The sequence below is a fragment of the Trachemys scripta genome, chromosome 7, assembly GCF_013100865.1.
Source record: "Trachemys scripta elegans isolate TJP31775 chromosome 7, CAS_Tse_1.0, whole genome shotgun sequence".
Lineage (NCBI taxonomy): Eukaryota > Metazoa > Chordata > Testudines > Emydidae > Trachemys > Trachemys scripta.
The window spans coordinates 53,133,530-53,160,486 of record NC_048304.1 but is presented as its reverse complement, the minus strand read 5'-3'; the positions used below and the strand labels follow the sequence as shown (position 1 = coordinate 53,160,486).

At 46.9% G+C, this 26,957-nt stretch overlaps 1 long non-coding RNA gene across 3 annotated transcripts in view; it reads right to left on the bottom strand.

The window, feature by feature from the left end:
• Positions 1-2,539: 2,539 nt before the first annotated feature.
• Positions 2,540-26,957, bottom strand: part of LOC117880773 — a 35,146-nt gene continuing 10,728 nt past the window's right edge. For all 3 annotated transcript variants that reach the window (XR_004646612.1, XR_004646614.1, XR_004646613.1), the window contains exons 3-4: positions 17,541-17,691; positions 2,540-2,580 (exon numbers count right to left, since the gene is read on the bottom strand). This is a non-coding gene — a long non-coding RNA (uncharacterized LOC117880773). The remainder of the gene's footprint in view (positions 2,581-17,540; positions 17,692-26,957) is intronic.

Below are 26,957 nucleotides of genomic sequence, written 5' to 3'. Positions count from 1 at the left end.
TGAGGCTGACTGGCCTGTAGTTCCCCGGATCCTCCTTCTTCCCTTTTTAAAAGATGGGCACTACATTAGCCTTTTTCCAGTCATCCGAGACTTCCTCCGATCGTCATGAGTTTTCAAAAATAATGGCTAATGGCTCTGCAATCTCATCCGCCAACTCCTTTAGCACCCTCGGATGCAGCGCATCCGGCCCCATGGACTTGTGCACGTCCAGTTTTTCTAAATAGTCCCGAACCACTTCTTTCTCCACAGAGGGCTGGTCACCTTCTCCCCATATTGTGCTGCCCAGTGCAGCAGTCTGGGAGCTGACCTTGTTCGTGAAGACAGAGGCAAAAAAAGCATTGAGTACATTAGCTTTTTCCACATCCTCGGTCACTAGGTTGCCTCCCTCATTCAGTAAGGGGCCCACACTTTCCTTGACTTTCTTCTTGTTGCTAACATACCTGAAGAAACCCTTCTTGTTACTCTTAACATCTCTTGCTAGCTGCAACTCCAAGTGTGATTTGGCCTTCCTGATTTCACTCCTGCATGCCCGAGCAATATTTTTATACTCCTCCCTGGTCATTTGTCCAATCTTCCACTTCTTGTAAGCTTCTTTTTTTGCGTTTAAGATCAGCAAGGATTTCACTGTTTAGCCAAGCTGGTCGCCTGGCATATTTACTATTCTTTCTACATATCGGGATGGTTTGTTCCTGCAACCGCAATAAGGATTCTTTAAAATACAGCCAGCTCTCCTGGACCCCTTTGCCCTTCATGTTATTCTCCCAGGGGATCCTGCCCATCTGTTCCCTGAGGGAGTCAAAGTCTGCTTTTCTGAAGTCCAGGATCCGTAGTCTGCTGCTCTCCTTTCTTCCTTGTGTCAGGATCCTGAACTCGACCATCTCATGGTCACTGCTTCCCAGGTTCCCATCCACTTTTGCTTCCCCTACTAATTCTTCCCTGTTTGTGAACAGCAGGTTAAGAGGAGCACGGCCCCTAGTTGGTTCCTCCAGCACTTGCACCAGGAAATTGTCCCCTACACTTTCCAAAAACTTCCTGGATTGTCTGTGCACCGCTGTATTGCTCTCCCAGCAGATATCAGGGGATTAAAGTCTCCCATGAGAACCAGGGCCTGCGATCTAGCAACTTCTACTAGTTGCCAGAAGAAAGCCTCGTCCACCTCATCCCCCTGGTCTGGTGGTCTATAGCAGACTCCAACCATGACATCAACCTTGTTGCTCACACTTCTCAACTTTATCCAGAGACTCTCAGGTTTTTCTGCAGTTTCATATTGGAGCTCTGAGCAGTCATACTCCTCTCTTACATACAATGCAACTCCCCCACCTTTTCTGCCCTGCCTGTCCTTCCTGAACAGTTTATATCCATCCATGACAGTACTCCAGTCATGTGAGTTATCCCACCAAGTCTCTGTTATTCCAATCACATCATAGTTCCCTGACTGTGCCAGGACTTCCAGTTCTCCCTGCTTGTTTCCCAGGCTTCTTGCATTTGTGTATAGGCACTTAAAATAACTCGCTGATCATCCTGCTTTCCCAGTATAAAGCAGGAGTCCTCCCCTCTTGCGCTCTCCTGCTCGTGCTTCCTCCTGGTATCCCACTTCCCCACTTACCTCAGGGCTTTGGTCTCCTTCCCCTGGTGAACCTAGCTTAAAGCCCTCCTCACTAGGTTAGCCAGCCTGCTGGCGAAGATGCTCTTCCCTCTCTTCGTTAGGTGGAGCCCGTCTCTGCCTAGCACTCCTCCTTCTTGGAACGCCACACCATGGTCGAAGAATCCAAAGCCTTCTCTCCGACACCACCTACGTAGCCATTCGTTGACTTCCACGATTCAACGGTCTCTACCCAGGCCTTTTCCTTGCACAGGGAGGATGGACGAGAACACTACTTGCGCCTCTAACTCCTTTATCCTTCTTCCCAGAGCCACGTAGTCTGCAGTGATCCGCTCAAGGTCATTCTTGGCAGTATCATTGGTACCCACGTGGAGAAGCAGGAAGGGGTAGCGATCTGAGGGCTTGATGAGTCTCGGCAGTCTCTCTGTCACATTGTGTATCCTAGCTCCTGGCAAGCAGCAGACCTCTCGGTTTTCCCGGTCAGGACGGCAGATAGGTGACTCAGTCCCCCTGAGGAGGGGGTCCCCGACCACCACCACCCTCCTCCTCCTCTTGGGAGTGGTGGTCGTGGAACCCGCATCCCTAGGACAGTGCATCTTTTGCCTTCCAATCAGTGGAGTCTCCTTCTGCTCCCTTCCCTCAGATGGGTCATCTAGTCCACTATCCACATTAGTACCTGTAGAGAGAACATGGAAACGATTGCTCACCTGTATCTCCATTGCTGGTGCATGGACACTCCTCTTTCTCCTTCTGGAGGTCACATGCTGCCAAACATCTTCACAATCCTTCTGTCCCTGCTGCGCCTGCTCTGAATCTTCAGAACATTGTGACCGTAGAAGCATCTCCTGACGTCTGTCCAGGAAATCTTCATTTTCCCTTATGCAACGCAGAGTTGATACTTGTTTCTCCAGCCCTCGAACCTTCTCTTCCAATATGGAGACCAGCTTGCACTTTGTACAGACAAAGTCGCTTCTGTCCTGTGGAAGAAAGACAAACATGGCACAACCTGTGCAGGTTACAACAGCTGATTGCTCACCTTCCATATCACCGTCCTCTTAAGAGCTTCCTCAACTGTTGCAGGAACTACTCAGAGAAACCTGCAGATGAAAGCCTCAGTGAGCTCTCCCCAAGCGAACTCCCAGGCAAACTCCCTCTGTTAGCCTCTGCTGTTCGCTGCTCAGCTGGTTCGCTGCTGACTGCCCTTATATACCAGTCAGGCCCACTCAAGGCCCACCTGGAACAAAGCACTCCCAATTCACACTTTTCAAACAAACAATTCAATAGTCAGGTGCTAATTTATTGGCCTCATGCCTAAAGCTATCGGAGTTGTAATCAAAACTGCGTACGTCCATCAGGAGCAATAGAATTAATGACCTTTACTGCCAGAAAAAGTCCTTTGTTATTGGCACTAAAGCAGGAGCTTTGAAAACTCTCACTTGTAGTGACACTTCAGGCCAACCACCAGCATGTGGGAAAACTATAACCTGATCCAAGTTGGAGCCATTTCAGAGAGGGCCAGAGTGCACACAATTATGTCTGTACATTATTTATGCACCAAACATCTGAAACTGTGTGATCTAGTGGACAGAGCATAGGGCTGGGAGTCAAGAGCTTGAGTTCTAATCCCAGCTCCAACACACACTTGGAATCTGACCCAACGCACATTGAAGTCAATGAGACCCTTGCCATGGGCTTTGGATCAGGCTCTTCTTTTGTCCCCTGGGCAATAGATTTCTGTTAATCATTACAGTCCTGCCAGATCATGGGATAGTTGGTTTACATCAACTACTAAAGTCTTGTTGCAGTTGCTTCAAAAGGGGAAAAAATTAGTAGTGTCTAGATTATATAAGAACATACTGGGTCAGAGCAATGGCCCATCTACCTCAGTATCCTGTCTTCTAATAGTGGCCAATGCCAGGTGCTTCAGAGGGAATGAACAGAACAGGTAATCATCAAGTGATCCATCCCCTATTGCCCATTCCCAGCTTCTGACAAATGGAGGCTAGGGACACCATCCCTGCTCATCTTGGCTAATAGCCATTGATGGACCTATCCTACATGAACTTATCTACTTCTTTTTTGAACCATATTATAGTCCTGGCTTTTATAACATCCTCTGGCAAAGAGTTCCACAGGTTGACTGTGCATTGTGTGAAGAAATACTTCCTTTTGCTTGTTTTAAATCTGCTTCCTATTAATTTTATTTGGTGAACCCCCTAGTTCTTGTGTTATGAGAAGGAGTAAATAACACTTCCTTACTTTCTCCACACCAGTCAAGATTTTATAGACCTCTGACATATCCCCCCTTAGTCGTCTCTTTTCCAAACTGAAAAGTCCCAGTCTTATTAATCTCTCCTCATATGGAAGCTGTTCCATACCTCTAAGCATTGTTGTTGCCCTTTTCTGTACCTTTTCCAATTCCAATATATCTTTTTTGAAATGGAGAGACCAGAACTGCAGACAATGCAGTATTCAAAATGTGGGCGTACCATGGATTTAGATAGGGCCATTATGGTATTTTCTGTTTTATTATCTATCCCTTTCTTAATGGTTCCTAACATTCTGTTTGCTTTTTTGACTGCCGCTGCATATTAAGTGGATGTTTTCAGGGAACTATCCACTATGACTCCAATATCTCTTTCTTGAGTGGTAACAGCTAATTTAGACCCCATAATTTTATACGAATCATTGGGATTATGTTTTCCAATGTGTATTACTTTGCATTGATCAACATTGAATTTCATCTGCCATTTTGTTGCCATATAATGGAAGGTAAATCTATACACCCTCATCTTCTATATTTCTTTGCCCATTGATGGGTTTTACAAACATTTCCCAGTAGAGCTGGCAATGTTCGGAAATTGTGGAGCCTTAGAGGACCAAGATTTAACCCTGATAGACACCTTGGGACCAGGGCCAGTGCAACCCATTAGGCGACCTAGGCGGTCGCCTAGGGCACTAGCATTTGGGGGGCAGCATTTCGGGTCCTTCGGCAGCGACCGTGGCGGCCGGATCTTCAGCCACCCCGGTCGTCGTCGGCATTTAGGTGGAGGGAGCTGGGGCAGGGGGGCGCAGGGAGGGCCACCTGCAGCAAGTAAGGGGGGGCGGCACGCAGGGGAACTTCCTGCCCCAGCTCACCTCTGCTCTGCCTCCTCCCCTGAGCACGCTGCCCCGCTCTGCTTCTCTCCCTCCCAGGCTTGTGGCACCAAACAGTTGATTGGCGCCACAAGCCTGGGAGGCAGGAGAAGTAGAGCGGCGACGGCGTGCTTGGGGAGGAGGCGGAGCAGAGGTGAGCTGGGGCGGGGAGCTGCCACACGGCTTCCCAGTCTGGGGGGAGTTGCCGCGAGGTGGGTGTCTCAGGGCGGGGGGAGGAGCTGTCGCGGGGGGGCGCCTTAGGGTGGAGAGCTGCCACATGGCTCAGCACGGGGAGGGGCGCAAGGTGGAAGTTTCGCCTAGGGCGCGAAACATCCTTGCACCCTCCCTGCTAGGGACTGATTCTTATTTACACTAAGGTCCCTTTACATTACTCACACTGCTAGAGCAGCATAAAGGGCCTTAAGGAGAATCAGGTGCCCAGGTTATAACTTTGTTCTCTAACATGCTTTTTCTGGCCCAAGAGGAAAGGATAAATCTTGTTCTAATACAGTCTGGCCATAACCATGTTTATAAATATGATTTTTGGTAGGGTAGACAGGACCTAAAATTTACCTCATTCACACAAATAGGAAGTCAATAAAGGCGAGCCACCACCTTGTTTAAAATTCCATTCCTTTTGATCCCTCCCTCCCTATCACTCTAGTGATTCACAGGAGGTTCAATGCTACAAGAATTAGATATGCTTCCTTCCAACAATGTAATTCACAGATAATAGAGCCAAATTCTCTGGTCCACTAATTCCACTTAGTGCCACTGAAGTGGCAGTGTGGGATCCGGCAGCTGCAGCTGGCTCCCTGCAGCTGCCCTCTCCACTGTGTCTGAGAAGAGGTTGGGTGGAGAATCCAGCCCATAATAGAATTTTTTTCAAAATCTTCTGATGAATGAAACATGCATCCCTCACGCTCACCTCAGCACGAAGGCACTTTGAACTCTGACAATGGTATGCAAAAAAACAAGTTCTTTTCTAATAATAATAACAAATGAGGAATGCAACATATTTGGTTTGTGGGGCCCCAAGGGGAAGATGATTAATTACCAAAGAGGGAGTGACTGGGAAGTGCAAGCCAGCATCTCTGGATAATTTGTTTTTGTTCTCTCTCTTTTTTAAGTGAATCTTTATTGGATAGGACTCTAGTGTAAACAACTCCAAGAGCTTTGGAATCTTCTCTGAAGAAGTCAAGGGCTCCCACCTTTTCTGTCAGTGTTCAGACTCCACACATGGGAGAGCCTTCCTTCAGGATTGCACAAAGCACTGCTGTGCAGGAATCATGATGGGCATGATAGAGTCATAACACGCACTCTAAAGTTCGGGGGTGATATCTTGGCCCCATTGAACTCAGTGGGAACTTTGTCATTGACTCCAGTGAGGCCAGGATATCACCCTAGATATTTATCTCAACCTCTGGGGCCTGCCGTTTTGTAATGGAAGCTTCTGCTGAGATCCCATCAGACTGCCCAAGCCAAGCATGACTGAGATGGGTTAGTATGTGGATGGAAGACCACTAAGGCTGTGTACTACAGCAAGTGATGCTGGTAGTAACTCGGTGGCACTCTTCTATCTAAGTCAGTATTGAGCTAATTGTCCTAGGCTCAGGGCCGGCTCTGGCTTTTTTGCCGCCCCAGGCAAAAAAGCCAGGCGCCGCCCCCCCCCCCCCCCCCCTGGCCTGGGGGGGGGGGGGGGCAAACCCGGGGGGCCCCCCCCCCCCCCCCCCCCAGAGCACCGGGGGGAGGGCGGCGAGCCCGGCTGGGGCTCCGCTCTCCCTGGCAGCCAGAGCACCGGGGGGACGGCGGAGAGCCGGCTGGGGCTCCGCTCTCCCCGGCGGCCAGAGCGCCGGTGGGAGGGAAGCGAGCCTGGCCGGGACTCCACTCTCCCCGGCGGCCAGAGCGCGGGGGGAGGGCAGTGAGCCCGCTGCGGCTCCGCTCTCCCCGGCGGCCAGAGCGCCGCGGGGAGGGCGGTGAGCCCAGTCGTGGCCCAGCTCTCGGCCGGAGCGCCGTGCTGCCCCCCTCCCAGGTGCCGCCCCAAGCTTGGTGGGCTGGTGCCTGGAGCTGGCCCTGCCTAGGCTGTGCCACCCTTGGGTTTAAATGTAAGTCTGAAGTCCTAACACACGCATTGTCAATAAGGATTTGATTATATTTATTGGAAGGGAGGAGATGTTAACCTTGGAATCCTGGCCAAATTCCATATCAGGTTACAAACTTCTGCCTTCCAAAACATGCCTTGCAGTTTCATAGAATCATAGAAGATTGGGGTTGGAAGAGATCTCAGGAGGTCATCTATTCCAATCCCCTGCTCAAAGGAGGACCAACCCCAACTAAATCGTCCCAGACAGGGTTTTGTCAAGCTGGGTCTTAAAAACCTCAAACGAAGGAGATTCCACCACTTCCCTAGGTAACCCATTCCAGTGCTTCATCACCTTCATAGTGAAATAGTTTTTCCTAATATCCAACCTACACCTCTCCCACTGCAACTTGAGACCATTGCCTCTTTTTCTGTCATCTGCCATCACTGAGAACAGTCGAGCTCGATCCTCTTTGGAACCCCCTTTCAGGTAGTTGAAGGCTGCTATCAAATCCCCCCTCACTCTTCTCTTCTGCAGTTTAAATAAGCCCAGTTCCCTCAGCCTCACCTCATACGTCATGTGCTCCAGCCCCCTAATAGTCCGGCAGAGGGAAACGGAAATTTTCTCCAATTTGTTCACATCTTTTCTGTAGTGGGGGGCCCAAAACTGGACACAGTACTCCAGACGTGGCCTCACCAGTGCCAAATAGAGGGGAATAATCACTTCCCTCGATCTGCTGGCAATGCTCCTACTAATGCAGCCCAATATGCCATTAGCCTTCTTGGCAACAAGGGCACACTGTTGACTTATATCCAGCTTCTCGTCCACTGTAATTCCCAGGTCCTTTTCTGCAGAACTGCCAGCTAGCCAGTCGGTCCCCAGCCTGTAGCAGTGCATGGGATTCTTCCATTCTAAGTGCAGGATGTCCTCTGCACTCATCCTTGTTGAACCTCATCAGATTTTTTTTAGCCAATCCTCCAATTTGTCTAGGTCACTCTGGACCCTATCCCTACCCTCCAGCGTATCTACCTCTCCCCCCAGCTTAGTGTCATCTGCAAACTTGCTGAGGGTGCAATCCATCCCATTATCTAGATCATTAATAAACATGTTGAACAAAACCGACCCCAGGACCTACCCCTGGGGCCCTCTGCTTAATACCAGCTGCCAACTAGACATTGAGCCATTGATCACTACCCATTGAGCCAGACGATCTAGCCAGCTTTCTATCCACCTTATAGTCCATTCATCCAATCCATACTTCTTTAACTTGCTGGCAAGAATACTGTGGTAGACCATATAAAAAGATTTGCTAAAGTCAAGGTATATAAATTATAATTTTTTTTAATTAATGGAAATATCCTATCTCCTAGAACTGGCAGGGACCTTGAAGGTCATCAAGTTGAGTCCAGTCCCCTGCCTTCACCAGCAGGACAAAGTACTGATTTTGCCCAAATCCCTAAGTGGCCCCCTCAAGGATTGAACTCACAACCCTGGGTTTAGCAGGCCAATGCTCAAACCACTGAGCTATCCCTCCCCGCACTGTCACATCCACCGCTTTCCCCATATCCACAGAGCCAGTTATCTCATCATACAAGGCAATCAGGTTGGTCAGGCATGACTTGCCCTTGGTGAATCCATGTTGACTGTTCCTGATCACCTTCCTCTCCTCCAAGTCCTTCAAAATGAATTCCTTGAGGACTTGCTCCATGATTTTTCCAGGGACTGAGGTGAGGCTGACCGGTCTGTAGTTCCCTGGATTCTCCTTCTTCCCTTTTTTAAAGATGGGCACTACGTTTGTCTTTTTCCAGTCGTCTGGGACCTCCCCTGATTGCCATGAGTTTTCAAAAATAATGGCCAATGGCTCTGCAAGCACATCAGCCAAATCCCTCAGCACCCTCGGATACATTGCATCCAGCCCCATGGACTTGTACATGTCCAGCTTTTTTAAATAGTCCTTAACCTATTCTTTCACCACTGAGGATTCCTCACCTCCTGTCCATACTTTGCCGCCCAGTGCAGCAGTTTGGGAGCTGACCTTGTCTGTGAAGACCAAGGCTAAAAAAGCATTGAGTACTTCAGCTTTTTCCACATCAACTGTCACTAGGTTGCCTCCCCCATTCGGTAAGGGTCCCACACTTTCCCTGACCTTCTTCTTGACCTGTAGAAACTCTTCTTGTTACCCTTCACATCCCTTGCTAGCTGCAACTCCAACTGTGCTTTGGCCTTCCTGATTACACCCCTGCATGCTTGAGCAATATTTTTATACTCCTCCCTAGTCATCTGTCCAAGTTTCCACTTCTTGTAAGCTTCCTTTTAATGTTTAAGCTCACCAAAGATTTCGCTATTAAGCTAAACTGGTCATCTGCCATGTTTGCTATTTTTTCTGCACATTGGATGGTTTGTTCTTATGCCCTCAATAAGCCTTCTTTAAAATACAGCCAGCTCTCCTGGACTCCTTCCCCCTCATATTAGTCTCCCTGGGGATCCTGACCATCAGTTCCCTGAGGGAGTCAAAGTCTGCTTCTCTGAAGTCTAGGGTCCATATTCTGCTGCTCTCCTTTCTTCCTTTTGTCAGATCCTGAACTCGACCATCTCATGGTTACTGCTGCCCAGTTTGCCACCCACTTCTACTTCCCCAACCAATTCTTCCCTATTTCTGAACAGCAGGTCACGGCCCCTAGTTGGTTCCTCCAGCACTTGCACCAGGAAGTTGTCCCCAACACTCTCCAAAAACTTCCTGGATTGTCTGTGGACTGCTGTATTGCTCTCCCAGCAGATGTCTGGGTGACTGAAGTCCCTCATGGAACCAGAGCCTGTGATCTAGAAACTTCTGTTAGTTGTCCAAAGAAAGCCTTGTCTACCTCATCCTCTTGGTCTGATGGTCTATAGCAGATGCCCATCACGACATCACCCTTGTTGCTCTCGCTTCTAAACTTAACCCAAAGACTCTCAACAGGCTTTTCTCCAGTTTATACTGGAGCTCCGAGCAATCATGCTACTCTCTCACATACATTGCAACTCCTCTACCTTTCCTCCCAGGCATGTCCTTCCTGAACAGTTTATACCCATCCATGACAGTGCTCCAGTCATGTGAGTTACCCCACCAAGTCTCTGTTATTCCAGTCACATCATAGTTCCTTGACTGTGCCAGGACTTCCAATTATTTTTGCTTGTTTCCTAGGCTTCTTGTGTTCGTGTACAGGCACCTAACATAACTAGCTGATTGCCCTACTTTCTCACTATGAATCAGGAGGCCTCCCCTGTTGCACCCTCCTCCTTGTGTTTCCTCCCGGTATCCCATTTCCCCACTTACCTCAGGGCTTAGGTCTCCATCCCCCAGTGAACCTCGTTTAAAGCCCTCCTCACTAGGTTAGCAAGCCTGCCTGCGAAGATGCTCTTCCCTCTCTTCCTTAGGTGGATCCCATCTCTCCATAGCAATCCTTCTTCCTGGAACAACATCCCATGGTCGAAGAATCCAAAGCCCTCTCTCTGACACCACCTGTGAAACCACGCATTTACCTCCACAATTTGATGGTCCCTACCTGAGCCTTCTCCTTCAACAGGGAGAATGGATGAGAACTGGATACTGTATAAAGTTCTTCCCTTTCTGTCCTAATCTATTGACTGGTATTGATATATGCTGTTAAAAAGCTGCTGTCTTTGACCCAAGAGCTGCATGGCTTGTAAAGCACTTTGGGATAGCAGAGGATGAAAGGTGCACTATAAATGTGAGATACTAAATTTCTCAAGATTCCCAACACTTCCTGCTTCTAGTGAGGCCAGAGAAAAGCCACTTTTCTCAGGTTATTTGGTGCTTTCACTTCTGACTTGGTCTGCAAAGAACAGAAACATCAACAAAGGAAAGTTCAGCTTTTTCAGCTTTTAAGAACAACTGAGGTTTAGTTCATATTTTGGGTGAGGGTTTTGGTCTGGGTCTTATATTATTGGAACAGTTTTTTATATTATCTACAACTGTCTCTAGAGTAAAATATCTCCTCTCTACTCTTCTCTATTGATGTCCCATACAGCTCTACTAATTAGAGCTGTGCAAATAATGGATTTTTCAATTCACTGGGAATTCTGGGAAAAACAAAACAAACACCACCTTACACATTTCAGGTGGATACGAAAATGGTAATTTTTCAAAAATTTTGGGGAAAGTGAAAAGTTGGGGAAAAAATCATTTTGGATCAAACAAACTGTTTTGCTCAACCTGAAACAAAATGGTTCATTTAGATTGAGCATTTCTTAACATTTTTATTTTGTAAAAAATAAAATTAAAATACATTTCAAAATGGAAGGGCATTTTGAATAGGAAAAAGTAAACATTTAAAATGTCAAAAATAAACATTTCAATTAGTTTGGGTTTTTGTTTTGCAACTGAAACAATTCAGCAAAATGACACATTTCTGAAGTGTTTCAAGTGACCCAACTTTGCATTTTTCATTGAAAAAATGTTTTGGTCAAAATTTTTGCCCAGCTCTACTACTAACTGCACCTATAGAAACTCCTTGCATAGCCTGAGCACAGAACTTGCTGTGAACAGTTACAGCATAGAGAACAGATTCCCTAGTACAGATCAAAGTAAATGTTTGAGTATATATATCATAACAAACCTGTGACTATTTAGGATTTTGCAGTTTCAGGTATACTGCACTGCTACTGGGAACATGTTAACTGCAGGACTAGAACTCACTTCCTCCTATTCCACCCACACACACACACACTCAGTGCATGTGGAAACAACACAAGATAATTAGATCTGGCTTCAAGTAGAAACCAGGGAAATGTGATCATTGTGGCCTAACATGTTTAGGGGCCAGACAGGAGGGCTCAGGATGAAGTGTACAGAATATTTGTAAAAACATGTTCCTGGAATTCTGAGCCCGTAAATAACGTTTGTTAGAAGTTATTCAGTATCTTTCCTAAGGGCTGGCAGGGAACAGAAATAAGTAGACCAGAAGGAGCTTAGGCGCATTCCAATTTGGGGAGGAGAGAGAGGCTACAAAGACATCTCCAACTGACTTATTATAGTTCCTTTATGGTATTTTTGCTTTTGCTTTACCCAGAGGTTAGAAAAAAACCTGAAAACAAACCCAGTGATTCCTCTCTGACAAGGGCTCAGTCATGAAACTCTTTCCTGCTCTGAGCTGCCCCTTGAAAGGTGTCTTGAGCTAGACAGACACTAGCCAGAGGCTATTCTAGCAATTGCCCATATTGCAGGGAAGTGACATTTATGTGAAGCAATCAGATCATTTTAAGCTTTGGAGAAAATGAGTAGCAACAAAGTGGAAGCTGTTTGGGTCTGTGCAAAGGTATCAGCATTTGCTTTGTCCATATTTACAGTCAATCCAAGGTAAAACGTCATTATTTCTACTCAAGCAAAGAAATAGAAGACAGAAGGGACTGAGGTCCACAGATGTTCCCACTGTGATCCTATAGAAGCTTCAAACTACAGTAAAAGGAAATTGATCATGATAAGTGATATGCCCATCAGCTCCAAGTCCTAATGCACCTCTCTCAATAGGTCCAGAAAAAGGAACAACTACCTCCACTCCATGTTCCTCCCCCCCCCCCCAACATTCGTCCCTCAAATTCAAGGGCTCATTGAATAGTCCAAGAGAGAAAATGTTCACTCAGCGTCCCATATTCAGTGATCAGTTTAATCCTGTGCATGTGAGCTAGGATTTGTGTCAAAAGAACTAAACTGCATCATATCTCCCCTACAATACCACTGGGTTCACTTTCATTCTTGAATCAATTCTGACAATAGAGGTGTTAACCCGGGACCTCTGTCCAGACTATAATTTGGAATAATTAAATTCTACCTTCCTAAAATTTCCCCAGCCATGTGAATTAACTACACTGTGATATTCTTCCTGTGGGGTGTATGGGGTGGCCAGGGAGGGGTAGTACCTCTGATGGGGGGACTTGTCGTACCCTTTGGGGGTAGTCCATCCACTTTGGTCCCCACCTGTCACTCAGCTCTCACCTGTGGCTCCAAGTAGCTACAGCATGCGCGGCGGCCACACCCCGGGCAACGGCTTTGACAGGCCGGCCAAACCAGGTGAGTGTAACTGATGGGACTCAAACCCTCAGTGAATTTGGGATATGCCTACCCCGCATGCAACATCAGCTCTGGCGGATTGAGCGAAAGAGATCACTAAGATCCAACAGCCAAGAAGGCGGTTCTGCAATGCTTTGTGGAAAGTGAAGGACTTGACGAGGTATGAAAGATGTCAAGGCCATCCACTGCAACCAAAGAAGTTACAAGTCGTGATGATTTTTCGTACCATTGGTGTCTGGCTTCTAAGGTCGAGAGAGTGGGATTGCTCCCGTGCAACGGCTCTACCACTCAAAAGCTTTCACGCACAGGTCCTGTGCAAATCATCAAACATCATCATCATCATACTACCCAAGTCCTGCGGTGATGGGGGAGGGGTAAAGCGACAGGTGGAGGTTACCACTGGGACTCGTAGTCCCAATCCTGCATACAGGCGGCCTGTGGATAGGTGGTCGTCCAGCTCTGTACTTGGGGCAGCAGAGTTGCCCGGCAGCATCCCAGGCGTCTGAGCAGCCCTCTTCAGGACAGCACTGCTCACCCTAGTAAGGGAGGGGCCTAGAAAAGGTGGCCTAAAAATTGCCTGCCCTACAACAACTGGCCAGCAAGCCATGGCTGGCAATTCAACCCAATCTGCGGCCGAAACCAAAAGAAAAATTTGAGAAAATTTACCATTGGTGTATGGAATGTTCGCACCCTCATGGATCGAGAAGCTGTTGCAAGACCTGAGAGAAGGACAGCCCTCATTGCTCGAGAACTAGTCCATTATAACATCGATATAGCGGCATTAAGTGAAACAAGATTGCCTGGGGAAGGTTGCTTGAGTGAACCAGGAGGTGGTTACACCTTCTTCTGGAAGGGTAAGACTGAGACAGAGGACAGAATACACGGAGTTGGTCTGGCAATAAAAACCTTATTGATGCATCAACTCCCAGACCTTCCAGTGGGTATCAATGAAAGATTGCTGAAGCAACGTTTACACTAAATGCCAAACGTCATGTCACCATCATCAGTGCATATGCACCCACTTTAACATGCTCTGACAACTCAAAGGAACAATTCTATGAAGATCTCGACAGACTGATCAAGGCCACACCTGTAACAGATAAACTACTCCTACTTGGAGATTTCAATGCCCGAGTCGGGGCTGACAGCGAGAACTGGAAAGGAGTAATCGGGCCACATGGTGTAGGCAAAATGAACCGTAATGGATTACTTCTTTTGAGTCTTTGTTCTGAAAATGACCTGACCATTACCAACACTCTGTTCCAACAAGCGGACAAATACAAAACGACGTGGATGCACAATAGGTCCAAACAGTGGCATCTGATAGATTATGCTATTGTTAGAGGGCGAGACATCCGAGACGTACTGATTACCAGAGTAATGCGAGGCGCAGAGTGCTGGACAGATCACAGATTAGTCAGGACGTCTCTTCAACCCTACATCGTTCCTTCTCGGTACAAACGCCCTAAGCATGTGCGACCTGCTTTCAATATAGCCAAACTGAAGGATGCTCAATGTTTCAACAAATTCCAGAAGAGTCTTGATGACAAACTGACATCCCACGGACAACTGATCGGTACTGTAACCGAAAAGTGGGACCAGTTCAAGCAGATAGTGACTGACACAGCAATAACATCTCTTGGACCAAAGAAAAGAACACATCAGGATTGGTTTGATGAAAACCAAGAAGAAATATGCTCAGCACTGGAAGTAAAGAGAAAAGCCTTTATCAAATGGCAGAATGACCCCTCCGCAGTCTCTAAACGGGACCATTTCAAGTACCTTCAGAGCAAAACACAGAAAGACCTCCGTCAGATACAGCACAACTGGTGGGAGAGCAAAGCCAAAGAAATTGAGCACTATGCTGAGACCCACAACTTAAAGATGTTCTTTAGTGCTATTAAGACTGTCTATGGACCCTTTAAACCAAGGACCACCCCATTGCTCTCATTAGACAACACAATGCTGATTAAGGATAAAGAAGGCATCAACGAAAGATGGCGAGAACACTTTAGCAACCTTCTCAATAGACCATCAACTGTGAATAATAATGTCCTTAATGAAATTCCACAACAACCTGCTCTGACAGATCTTGACTTTCCGCCTACTATAGATGAGATTAAGAAAGCTGTTAGCCAGATGAGTTCAGGGAAAGCTCCTGGAAAAGAGGGATACCAGCAGAGATATATAAAGCAGCAGGTCCAGCAGCACTAGCAGCGTTCCACAGCATGATCATCAACATCTGGGAGGATGAAAACATACCACAGGACCTTCGCGATACTATTATTGTCTCTCTTTTCAAGAACAAAGGCAGCAAAACAGAATGGGGAAACTATAGAGGCATATCCCTCCTCTCTGTTGGAGGGAAGATCATCGACCGCGTCATCTTGAACCGCCTAATAGCCAGTATTTCCGAGGCAAATCTACCTGAAAGTCAATGTGGTTTTCGACCTGACCGGAGCACAGTCGACATGGTATTTGCTGTCAGACAAATACAAGAGAAGTGCATTGAACACAACATGCACCTGTATGCTGTCTTCATAGATCTCACAAAGGCGTTTGATACCGTCAACAGGGAAGCCCTTTGGACCATTCTAACACGACTTGGCTGCCCAAGAAAATTTGTCCAGATTATACGCCTTTTTCATGACAGCATGACAGGCGAAGTATTGTCTGATGGAGCCACATCAGCCCCCTTTAACATCACCAACAGTGTGAAACAAGGATGTGTTCTCGCTCCTGTCCTATTTAACCTGTTTTTTGCATGTGTCCTTAACCATGCACTGAAAGATCTGGACCGAGGTATATACTTGAAATACCAGCACAATGGTTCACTTTTTGACCTCCGTCACCTGAATGCAAAGACTAAGACAGTGCAGAAACTCCTTCTTGAGGCACTCTTTGCTGACGACTGTGCCCTCATGGCTCACACTGAAAATGATCTTCAGCACATTGTCAACAAGTTTGCTGAGGCCTCGCAACTTTTCGGACTAACTATCAGCCTCGGAAAGACAGAAGTTCTCCATCAATCTGCACCTGAATCAAATGCTTCTGTCCCGAGTATCTCATTGACGGCACTCAGCTGAAAGTAGTGGAGAACTTTAAATATCTGGATAGTGTCATATCCAGTGATGGATCACTGAATAATGAGATCAATGCACGAATATCCAAAGCAAGCCAGGCACTTGGCTGTCTGTGTGTCGAAGTTTTAAATCACCACAATATCCGGATGTCAACAAAACTGCTTGCGTACAGAGCTGTTGTTCTTTCATCTCTTTTGTACGGGTGCGAAACATGGACACTATATAGGCGTCACATCAAGCAGCTCGAAGCATTTCACATGCGCTGCCTCCACAACATCATGAAGATCCGCTGGCAAGACAAAGTGCCCAATCTCAAAGTCCTCGAGAGAGCCCAGATGACAAGCATCGAAATGATGATCATGAAGTCACAGCTACGTTGGACCGGTCATGTCAGCCGCATGGATGCCAACAGAATACCCCGCCAGCTTCTGTATGGTGAGCTCTCCCAGGGCATCCGGCATATAGGTTGTCCACGGAAACGTTACAAGGACACCATCAAAGCCAATCTGCACTACAGCAGTATCAAACCTAGGGACCTTGAGGACGCCACCAGCGACAGAACACAGTGGCGTGCAACAGTCAGAAATACCTGCATCGCCTTTGAGGAAGACCACTGCCAGCGTCTACAAGAGGCACGCGAACGACATCACAGAGCATCAGCAGCGCACAATCCACTGACCGCGAACTTCCCATGCACCATCTGCAGCAAATGTGCACCTCTAGAATTGGCTTGTACAGTCACCAGAGGGCACACCATAAGACCAACAACTGATGATCTGCACAGATTTGTCATCATCGGATTTGATGGACTACCAAGGATATTCTTCCTGTGCTAAACTGTCCCTGCCCACTGCTGAACAGCTGCTGGGTTAGACCTCATAGGCAGCTGCATTTCACTGGTAGATGAACCTGAAGCCTTCGTATAGTTCAGGATCTTTCATTAGGAAAGGTACTATATAAATGTTTTATTATTATTTTCCTCCTTAGGCACTGTACATACATATAATTCTGCCCTCTACCAAAAATCTGCAGAAAAAAATTGAACCACCAACTTCATTTTTTCACAACCCCCTGAAAACATGATTGATTTGATTAGGAGCTTATGATTGAGGTAGTGCAGCCTAGTGGAGAGGCCTCTGGCCTGAGACCCAGGTTTCATTCCCAGCTCTGCCACTGACCTGCTGGATTATCGTGAGAAATCACTTCACCTTTGTTATAAAATAGGAATAATGACACTGACTTCCTTTGGAAGATCTGCTGATGGAAAGTGCTAAATAACAGTTAGGTATTATTATTTATTTGCCAGTTTCATTAGTCACAAGACTTTTCCCCCACAGCTCTCTGAAGACAGCAGAAACCCCAACTGTCCTTTCCAGGCTAGATTATGCCAAACATCCTCTCCAAGTGTGATACCAATCAACTGAGCTGCTTCATTACATAGCGAAGTGCTTAGTTTATGGGGCTAGTCTGCAGCAAGGGATTCACTACTGCATGATTGTTCACTTGAAAGCAACATGCTGTCTTCTGCACTGTTTCCATGTAAGTTACACTTGCTGATAATAACTTGGTACCTCATTGATTCACTGAAATATGTATAACCCACACATCTTCTGGGTGTGGTGTTCTCTCCCATGTAATGGCGGAGTGGGGCAGGTCCGTCGGAGTTACACAGGCACATTCTCAGAGTTTACAGCAGTGAGCAATTTCAGAAGAAGTGAGCGTCTGCCAAAAAAAAAGAGGCTAATATCAATTAATGTTGGCCCATGTCCATTGTCTGCTCCAATTAAAAAATAACTATGCACAGATCCACATACTGACCACTGAACCTTAAACCAGTTAGAAAAGGTGTTGGTTTTAATTACAACAAGCTCAAGACACCATCACTGCCAGCCATTTGTGCAGCCCTGAACCACTGGATAAAAGAAAGATCTGGCAACTGCTCACAGGGCACCTAGGGTAGAATAAGACTCAGTAGGGTCTGGATCTGGTAAAATCACCAATTTCTGCTTAAGACAGAGGAGAGCATTTCTGTTTGCTTAGCAGCTGGCTGTACAGTCTACTAAACCCAGGCATGTTTGGTATGAAGTGGCCAGATGCTAGGGACACATGTTCCATTGATTAATCATACTATGTAGGCAGCACATTCTGCACCAGGCAGGGTTGCTAATTTATGGCAGAGGGATAACAGAGTCTGTGACTTTCCATTTTTTGTGGACAGTTACAGAGGCAACTTAGCTAAGGTCACCCCTGATATAAGGAAATTAACCTAGAAGGTAGCAGTGCAAGTGTTGCTGGTTTGGGATGGTGGGTGCACCATGCCTCAACAGCAAATTAGGTGCATGGTACCTCAAGCTCCCTGTTGTCATGGAAACTAGTTGGCCCACAGTACATATGATGGCCCAATCCTCTCCACATTGTTACTAGAATGGAGTCACAGCTTTACTCCTGAGATATGCAAGCTAATTAGTGCTGGTACCAGACCCCAGTTCTTTTTACGACCCACAGGTTGTAGTTCACTCCTCCATGTGCCAAGCTGATGTTATAGGCTCCCTTGCGCTCCACACATACATTCAGTCTGGCCTTACACATTACCTCTGGAGCTTTCAGTAATACCTAGAGATGGGGCTGAGCTACAAGGTTTGGGCCTGGATCCACACTTCCCCAAAGTTTAGGGTGTCCACATCTAGGGCTTTGGTTTAGTTAATCTCTAGGAGTAACCAGATTATTAGACTCTCTGATTTGGAGAAAACAAGTGAGTCACTAAGAGTCATCCCATACCTGCAGCACCTGGGTTTTCCTTAATGGGTTCCCTCCAAATACTCAACCATGCTTAGTTTAGATCTGAAGATGCCAGCCCATTGCAGACTCGGTTTTATATAGCCAGAGAGATTACAACCAGAAGAGGTATTCATCCATACAGCACATCAAACCAGCAAGAACAATTTGAATGTGAAGTGAGAGGCCATGAAGGTTCATAATTAAAGACCATTTCCACTCTGTTTAAAATACACAAATGAACATGTGAATGCACCTGTGAAGTCTCTAGTTAAGGAAGGAAATTCACACAGGGGTAAACTCCATTGGCTGACTTTGACTAGCTGGAATTTAGGAATATTGGTGCCCATAATTTCTGATGCTTAAATTTTTAGGGTTTTTTAAAAGAGTCTGTGGTTGGGGGGCCTCATTAAATCCAAATCTCTTGTGCGGCTGATCTATGGGCTATAGTTGGTTAATTGAAAACATTGTTTAACCTTGAGAATACATCAGAGCTCTAAAGAGCAGCCCTTGTTCCATGTGTGTAATGAGTATCTCCAGATTTCCATAAGAAGGCGGTTTTTCAAGGCCTCAGCATCTACCATGAGGGCCAGATTTTCAATAGCACCCAACATGCTGAGGTCAATTGCAAATTTGACACTTATTTAGGTGTCTAACTGGAATCAAAGCTGTAATGGCCTTCTGAACATTCCAGCCACCGTGCACAGATACTTCATGTTCTTGACACACCTAAAACTTCTAACCCTTGCTTTCTTTTCACTTCCTAGTTTGTAGATGATTCTATTGTCCTTTTGTTGCAAAATGTGCTCCGAGAGAGTTGGGGGAGGACAGTGTTAGGACAAACAAGGGAATGATAGCTTCCATGTTTCAGCCTTGCTGTTACAGTAGGGAGTTACATTTTTACAGTTATGTGGCTCAGACAAGGTCATTTAAGGAGGTACCAAAACTAAACAAGTACAATAATACTAGGGGGGAGGGATAGCTCAGTGGTTTGAGCATTGGCCTGCTAAACCCAGGGTTATGAGCTCAATTCTTGAGGGGGGCCACTTGGGGATCTGGGGCAAAATCAGTACTTGGTCCTGCTAGTGAAGGCAGGGGGTTGGACTCAATGGCCTTTCAAGGTCCCTTCCAGTTCTAGGAGATGGGATATCTCCATTAATTATTAAAATAATAATTATTATATAATGTCCAGCTTCACAGAGATTATGGACACAGACTGTTCTTGCTAATACAATCAGTGGCAGAATCTGAGGGGAGCGATGCATTCAGAAGACAATTGGCTCTAAAGAATTTATGACTCAGCTTCTACCAAGAAACAAGGGCTTTCCATAGAATAGCAAGTTTAGCCATTAGACCAGGCATGTTGGGTTTCCTGATGCTTAGCACATACTTATGACATACGTGGCACTTCTATGCATGGGTGACATTTTAAGTGCTTCCACCTACTTATGCTCAGACCAGGAACCTAAAACACAAGGGAGCCCACACTGAATTCCTCTTATTCTTAACATTAGTGGTAGCTGGTGCCCAAAAGAAGGGGTGGGGCTCCTGGCAGCAGGCTATTTTCCACCCCTTGCCTGCAGGTTGATATTTTCAAAGTGAAAGACTGGGACACTGTAGTGGGAGTTGTCACGGGGAAGTGTTTGGTGGGGGAATGCATGAGGCAAGAAAAAAAGACTCTCTTCCCCTTTCAGAATGCAAAACTGGGACACTTGACTCTGAAAGACACGTGGTGAAAACACATCTTTTACCCATTTGTGGCCCCTTTATGGTTCTCTCCAAATCCCAGCCTCCCCCTCTCCAAGCTAGCTCTTAACCTACCAGCCCTTCCCTGCTCTCCTCTGCACTTTGATGCCCCAACATCAGCTCACCAGTAGACTCCACTGAGCATATCTCTCCCCCTACCCCCCTCTCCCTGAGGAGGAAATGTGGGGGGCAGGGGGAGATATATAGAGAGGGAGGAAAAGGAGGACGAAGTCAAGGGAAGTTACTGCCCTTCCCACATTTCCTCCTCACTTCCTCCCACATCAGCCCTGATCCTTCTTTCTCTCTCTTCTTCCTCCTCCTCCTCTCTCTCCCTTTTCTTTTCACATTTTATCCATTCTTCAAATTGCCCACTGTATTGTGAGTCTCTTTGGGCATGCTCGGAAAGCACAGACCAGGAATTCCACACAAAATCCCAATCATGCCTATCAGTTCTGAGCCACAGTTATTCATATCTAAGACCTTTGGTTTCAGGACAGCTGCCACTAAACTGCTGCTCTGTGGAAGTACACAAGGCCTCACACCCACAGGGCTGCCTGCAAGAGGAAGTTTCTCACTCTTTCCCCAAGGCATCATGGGAGTTGTAGTCTCTAAGCCTAGATTGCAGCACACAGGATCTTCCAAGGCTAATGTAGTGCCCATCTTTAAAAAAGGGAAGAAGGAGGATCCGGGGAACTACAGGCCAGTCAGCCTCACCTCAGTCCCTGGAAAAATCATGGAGCAGGTCCTCAAGGAATCAATTATGAAACATTTAGAGGAGAGGAAAGTGATCAGGAACAGTCAGCATGGATTCACGAAGGGGAAGTCGTGCCTGACTAACCTAATTGCCTTCTATGATGAGATAACTGGCTCTGTGGATGAGGGGAAAGCAGTGGATGTGTTATTCCTTGACTTTAGCAAAGCTTTTGATACGGTCTCCCACAGTATTCTTGCCGCCAAGTTAAGGAAGTATGGGCTGGATGAATGGACTGTAAGGTGGATAGAAAGCTGGCTAGATCGTCGGGCTCAACGGGTAGTGATCAATGGCTCCATGTCTAGTTGGCAGCTGGTTTCAAGCGGAGTGCCCCAAGGGTCGGTCCTGGGGCCGGTTTTGTTTAATATCTTTATTAATGATCTGGAGGATGGTGTGGACTGCACTCTCAGCAAGTTTGCAGATGACACTAAACTAGGAGGCATGGTAGATACACTAGAGGGTAGGGATCGGATACAGAGGGACCTAGACAAATTAGAGGATTGGGCCGAAAAAAACCTGATGAGGTTCAACAAGGACAAGTGCAGGGTCCTGCACTTAGGACGGAAGAATCCCATGCACTGCTACAGACTAGGGACCGAATGGCTAGGTAGCTGTTCTGCAGAAAAGGACCTAGGGGTCACAGTGGACGAGAAGCTGGATATGAGTCAACAGTGTGCTCTTGTTGCCAAGAAGGCTAATGGCATTTTGGGATGTATAAGTAGGGGCATTGCCAGCAGATCGAGGAACATGATTGTTCCCCTTTATTTGACATTGGTGAGGCCTCATCTGGAATACTGTGTCCAGTTTTGGGCCCCACACTACAAGAAGGATGTGGAAAAATTGGAAAGAGTCCAGCGGAGGGCAACAAAAATGATTAGGGGTCTGGAGCACATGACTTATGAGGAGAGGCTGAGGGAACTGGGATTGTTTAGTTCTGATGGGCCGGTTGCAGCCCATGGGCCGCAGTTTGCCCACACTTGCTCTATGTTGTTTGTGAGCCCTCTAGTGGTGCTTTCTATGGTCTTTGGTCCAGAAACCAGCCTGAGCAGCAGTGTGTGTCTATAGCAGGGTTCAGCAACCTGCGGCATGTGTGCCAAAGATGGCACACAAGCTGATTTTTGATGGCAGGGTGCTGCCTGCCAGGGTCCTGGCCCCACTCAGCCACCCCACCCACCGATTTCTCCTGCAGGGGCAGGAGGCAGAAACTTGGTCCTGCCATTAGCCAAGCTCCCCCTACGCACTTCTTCCCCCAGCGTGGTGCTTTCCTGCCCCTCCCCCTCCCACTCTCTCTCCCTGCCACCGATCAGCAGATCGCCCTTGGGAGGGGGAGGGGGAGGGGGAGGGGGAGTGGAGTGGAGCCACAGCATGCTTGCTGCTCTGGGGAGGAAGCAGAGAAGAGGTGGGGATGGAGCCCTGGGGAAAAGGGTGGGGACGGGGCATATCCCCTCCAGCCCCCTGCCGTAAGCACCCCCACGAGCTGAGCACCCCAGCCCTCTGCCCTGACCCCTGCACCCCCTCCACACACACCCAGCCCTGTGCCCTGACCCCTACACTCCCTTGCACACCTCCAGCCCCCGTTCTGACTCCTGCATCCCCCCACACACCCAGCCCCCCCAACCCATGCCCTGACTCTTGCACCCCCCCACATCCCCACCCCCAGCCTGAGCACCAAACGGGAGCTCCTGCACCCACCCCCCACATTCCCACCTGCACCCCCGGTCTGGGGTCCCAGCTGCCAGCCCCTTGCCAGCCGGAGTCCCACAGGTCCCACTCAGCCCACTGCTGACCTAGGTGAACGGAACCCCAGGCCGGCAGCGGACTGAGTGGGCCGGTGGCCTAAGATCAGCATTTTAATTTAATTTTAAATTAAGCTTCTTAAACATTTTGAAAACCTTATTTACTTTACATACAACAATAGTTTAGTTATATAATATAGAGAGAGACCTTCTAAAAAACGTTAAAATGTATTACCGGCACGCAAAACCTTAAGTTAAATTGAATAAGTGAAGACTCGGCACACCACTTCTGAAAGGTTGCCGACCCCTGGTCTATAGCTAAGTCTTGTCTGTTGTGTATATTTAGTAAGAATGGTTATTTGGATCCTTTATATAAAAAGCAAAAGACACCATACATTGACTGAGACATGTAGAAATTAAGGGGTTAATGCTTTACAGCTACCAGACCTGAGATACTCACAGAAATCCGAGTGGTCTATTTTTTTGCACTGTAAGTGGTTTGTAATAGAACAAACCTTCACCTAGACATACTGTACACATGTGGACCACTGCCAAGTTAGCAAGAGAACTAGTCCACAGGAAATCAGTGTCTTCTGGAAACCTTTTGTTTACAGGAATAAATCCTCATTTTATTTCCTCTTTATAATTTTTTTTTGGAAGTTGATCTTCGAAAGAGGCCACATGTCACAGCCCTGCCAAGCTCAATTGTTAGCTGAAGATATTTACAGTCATCTGGAGCATTTTTTCCTAGATGCCCAATTGAGATTGCAACTCCACTGCACTGGGCACTATACATACACATAGAGAGAGACAGTCCCTGCCCCAGAGAGACCACCATCTAAATAGACAAGACAGACAAAGGGTGGAGTGGATATGGGCAAAGAGAGGGGAAGAGACTTGCCCAAGGTCACACAGCAGGTCAGTGGCAGAGCAAGCAAAAGAAACAGTCTTCTGCATTCCACTTCAATGCTCCATCCATTGGACTATACTGCCTCTCTAGATCTATCATAGGTGCCTCACACTGAATGTGCTCAAAGAGTAGTTATCAGTGTTTCACTGTCAAACTGGAAAGGCATATCTAGTGGAGTCTGGTCTGGCACTATTCAATATTTCCATTAATGACTTGGATAATGGAGTGTAGAGTATCCTTACAGAATCTGCAGATTACACTAAATTGGGAGAGGGTGGTTTGAAATCAACACACTGAAATTAAATAAAGACAGGTGTAAAGTACTACACTTAGGCAGGAAAAATCAAATGCACAGTTACAAAATGGGGAATAACTGGCTAGATGGTAGTACTGCTGAAAAGAATCTGGGATTATAGTGGATTACAAATTGAATATGAGCCAACAATACGAAGCAGTTGTGAAAAAAAGCTAATACCATTCTGGGGTATATGAACAGGAGTGTTGTATGTAAGACATGGAAGGTAATTGTCCTGCTCTACTTGGCACTGGTGAAGCCTCAGCCAGAATACTGTGTCTGGTTCTGGACACCACACTTTAGGAAAGACATGCACAAATTGGAGACAATCCAGAGGAGAGCAACAAAAATGATAAAATGTTTAGAAAACCTGACCTGTGAGGAAAGGTTAAAAAACCTCAGTATTTTTAGCCTTGAGAAAAGGAGACTGAGGAAAGACCTGAGAATAGTCTTCAAATATGTTAAGGGCTGTTATGAGGATGATCAATTGTTCTCCGTGTCCACCGAAGGTAGGACAAGAAGCAACTGACTTAACCTACAGCAAGGGAGAAGTAGGTTAGGTATTAGGAAAAACTTTCTAACTCTAACAGTAGTTAAGCTCTGGAACAGGCTTCCAAATGAGGTTGTAGGACCCCCCATTTTTAAGAACAGGTTGGACAAACACCAGTCAGGGATGGTCTAGGGTTCCTTGGTCCTGCCTCAGTGCAGAGGGCTGGACTAGGTGACTTTTCCCTTCCATCCCTACATTTCTATGATTTCAATGACCTGTCAATACTGCATTCCCCACAGAAATCAATGAGCCATTATTGGCATTACAAACTGTACAGAGGTTGTCAACTTGTAAGAAAGAGACTGACCCCATCAGGTATTTGTCAGAGGCAGGTACAGCCAGCCCACGATGGAGTTACACAATGTTTGATCTCTTGTGTCTGTCTGTCATTGCTGTCTATTCCCGATCCTGTGGCAGGTTGCTACATAGCGTGATGTTGTCTCTGCCTTCTCTCAAGTCAGGCATCATACTGATCCAAATCTAACAGCATACAGAACGCAGCTTTGCCTCGGGAAGAGGTTTTTGAGTGGAATGGTGAGAACACACGTACAAGTCGAGTGGCTGTGTGACAGATGTACTGCCCTGAGCCACTCTCTCAGCCAGACCTTTACTTTGCTCTGGCCCACTACCAACTGAGCTAGCCACAAAACTCTTTCAAAATAGAATTACTTCAAACACGAAATCTTGATAGTGAAAGTCCTTTCAGCCAGTGTTCTTCTGGGGAGTTCCATCCCTTTGGTGAAACCTGGGAAGGGGCCTCCAAGTCACCCCTTTGGTCCCAGGGCCCACTGGCAAACAGTCCTTTGCTATTTCCCCCTCTCCTTGCAGAGTGTGAACAAGGAGATCTTTGTGCTGTTTTTTCCCCAAGGGTTTTTTATTGATTGATTGATGGGCAAGGCTCCCCTCTGTCCCAACCCTATACTACAAGGCTTCTGGCTCTTAAAGAAACGGTCGTCTCTTCTCCCTGAGACAAGTCTTCCCCTGCGACCATTTCCTTGCTCCCCACACCGGCCCACCCCTGCTGTCCCCAAGATCCTCATTCTGCTCAGACTACTTGGAATAGGATAACCTGGACCCTCCCCCCCCTTTTCCTTAAAGCACGAGTATACCCCATTATAGGTTGGCCATCTATTGCTCTTAGGCTCCTTTATGACATGCTGGTGGAGTACAAAAACCAGCAGAGATGGCTCTTGCCTAAATCCTCTGGCACCCACAACAGAGCTCAGCTCCAGCACAGGTACAAACCAGGTGCTAAGGCCCCTGTGGCAAGTCTACCAAGAGAAGGATGAAGCTGTGCAAGCTACCCATAAATCCTATTCCACCGAATAAAATGTGGCAAGCAGAAGTGACGTGAGTTGCCCAAGTGATTTGCACAGTGCATGACAGTGGTAGAAGCCTGGTTCTATCCCTTAGCCCACACTAGTAATGCTATATAACACTATATAATGGCTTTCCTACCATTACCATATGACAGGGCCCTGGTGCTTTGTCAAAGTGTGGACCACATTTTAATTCAGAGATTGTCCTGGACCACCCGCCCTCATGTTTACAACTGTCTAGCAGCCCCGTGGAAACAACAGCAATTGCCTGCACAGAAAAGGTTTGGGAAATAGTTAGCCATCCTGCTGCAGTGTAGACGATTGGATAAAGGCAAATATAATGCCCATCTTTTAAAAAGGGAAGAAGGAAAACCCGGGGAACTACAGACCAGGCAGCCTCACCTCAGTCCCTGGAAAAATCATGGAGCAGGTCCTCAAGGAATCCATTTTGAAGCACTTGGAGGAGAGGAAGGTGATCAGGAACAGTCAACATGAATTCAACAAGGGCAAGTCATGCCTGACCAACCTGATTGCCTTCTATGATGAGATAACTGGCTTTGTGGATATGGGGAAAGCGGCGGATGTGATATACCTTGACTTTAGCAAAGCTTTTGATAAGTATTCTTGCCAGCAAGTTAAAAAAGTATGGATTGGATGAATGGACTATAAGGTGGATATAAAGCTGGCTAGATTGTCAGGCTCAACTGGTAGTGATCAAGGGCTTGATGTCTAGTTGGCAGCTGGTATCAAGCAAAGTGCCCCAGGGGTCGGTCCTGTTAGGTTGGGTTTACTTTCAGATGTTTTGTGACTACAAGAATCCATGCTGGTTCCAAAATGGAGTTTTATGCCCACATGAGCTATGGATTACTTTTCCCGCTCTTTTATTTCTCCTGGAGATGTAAACAA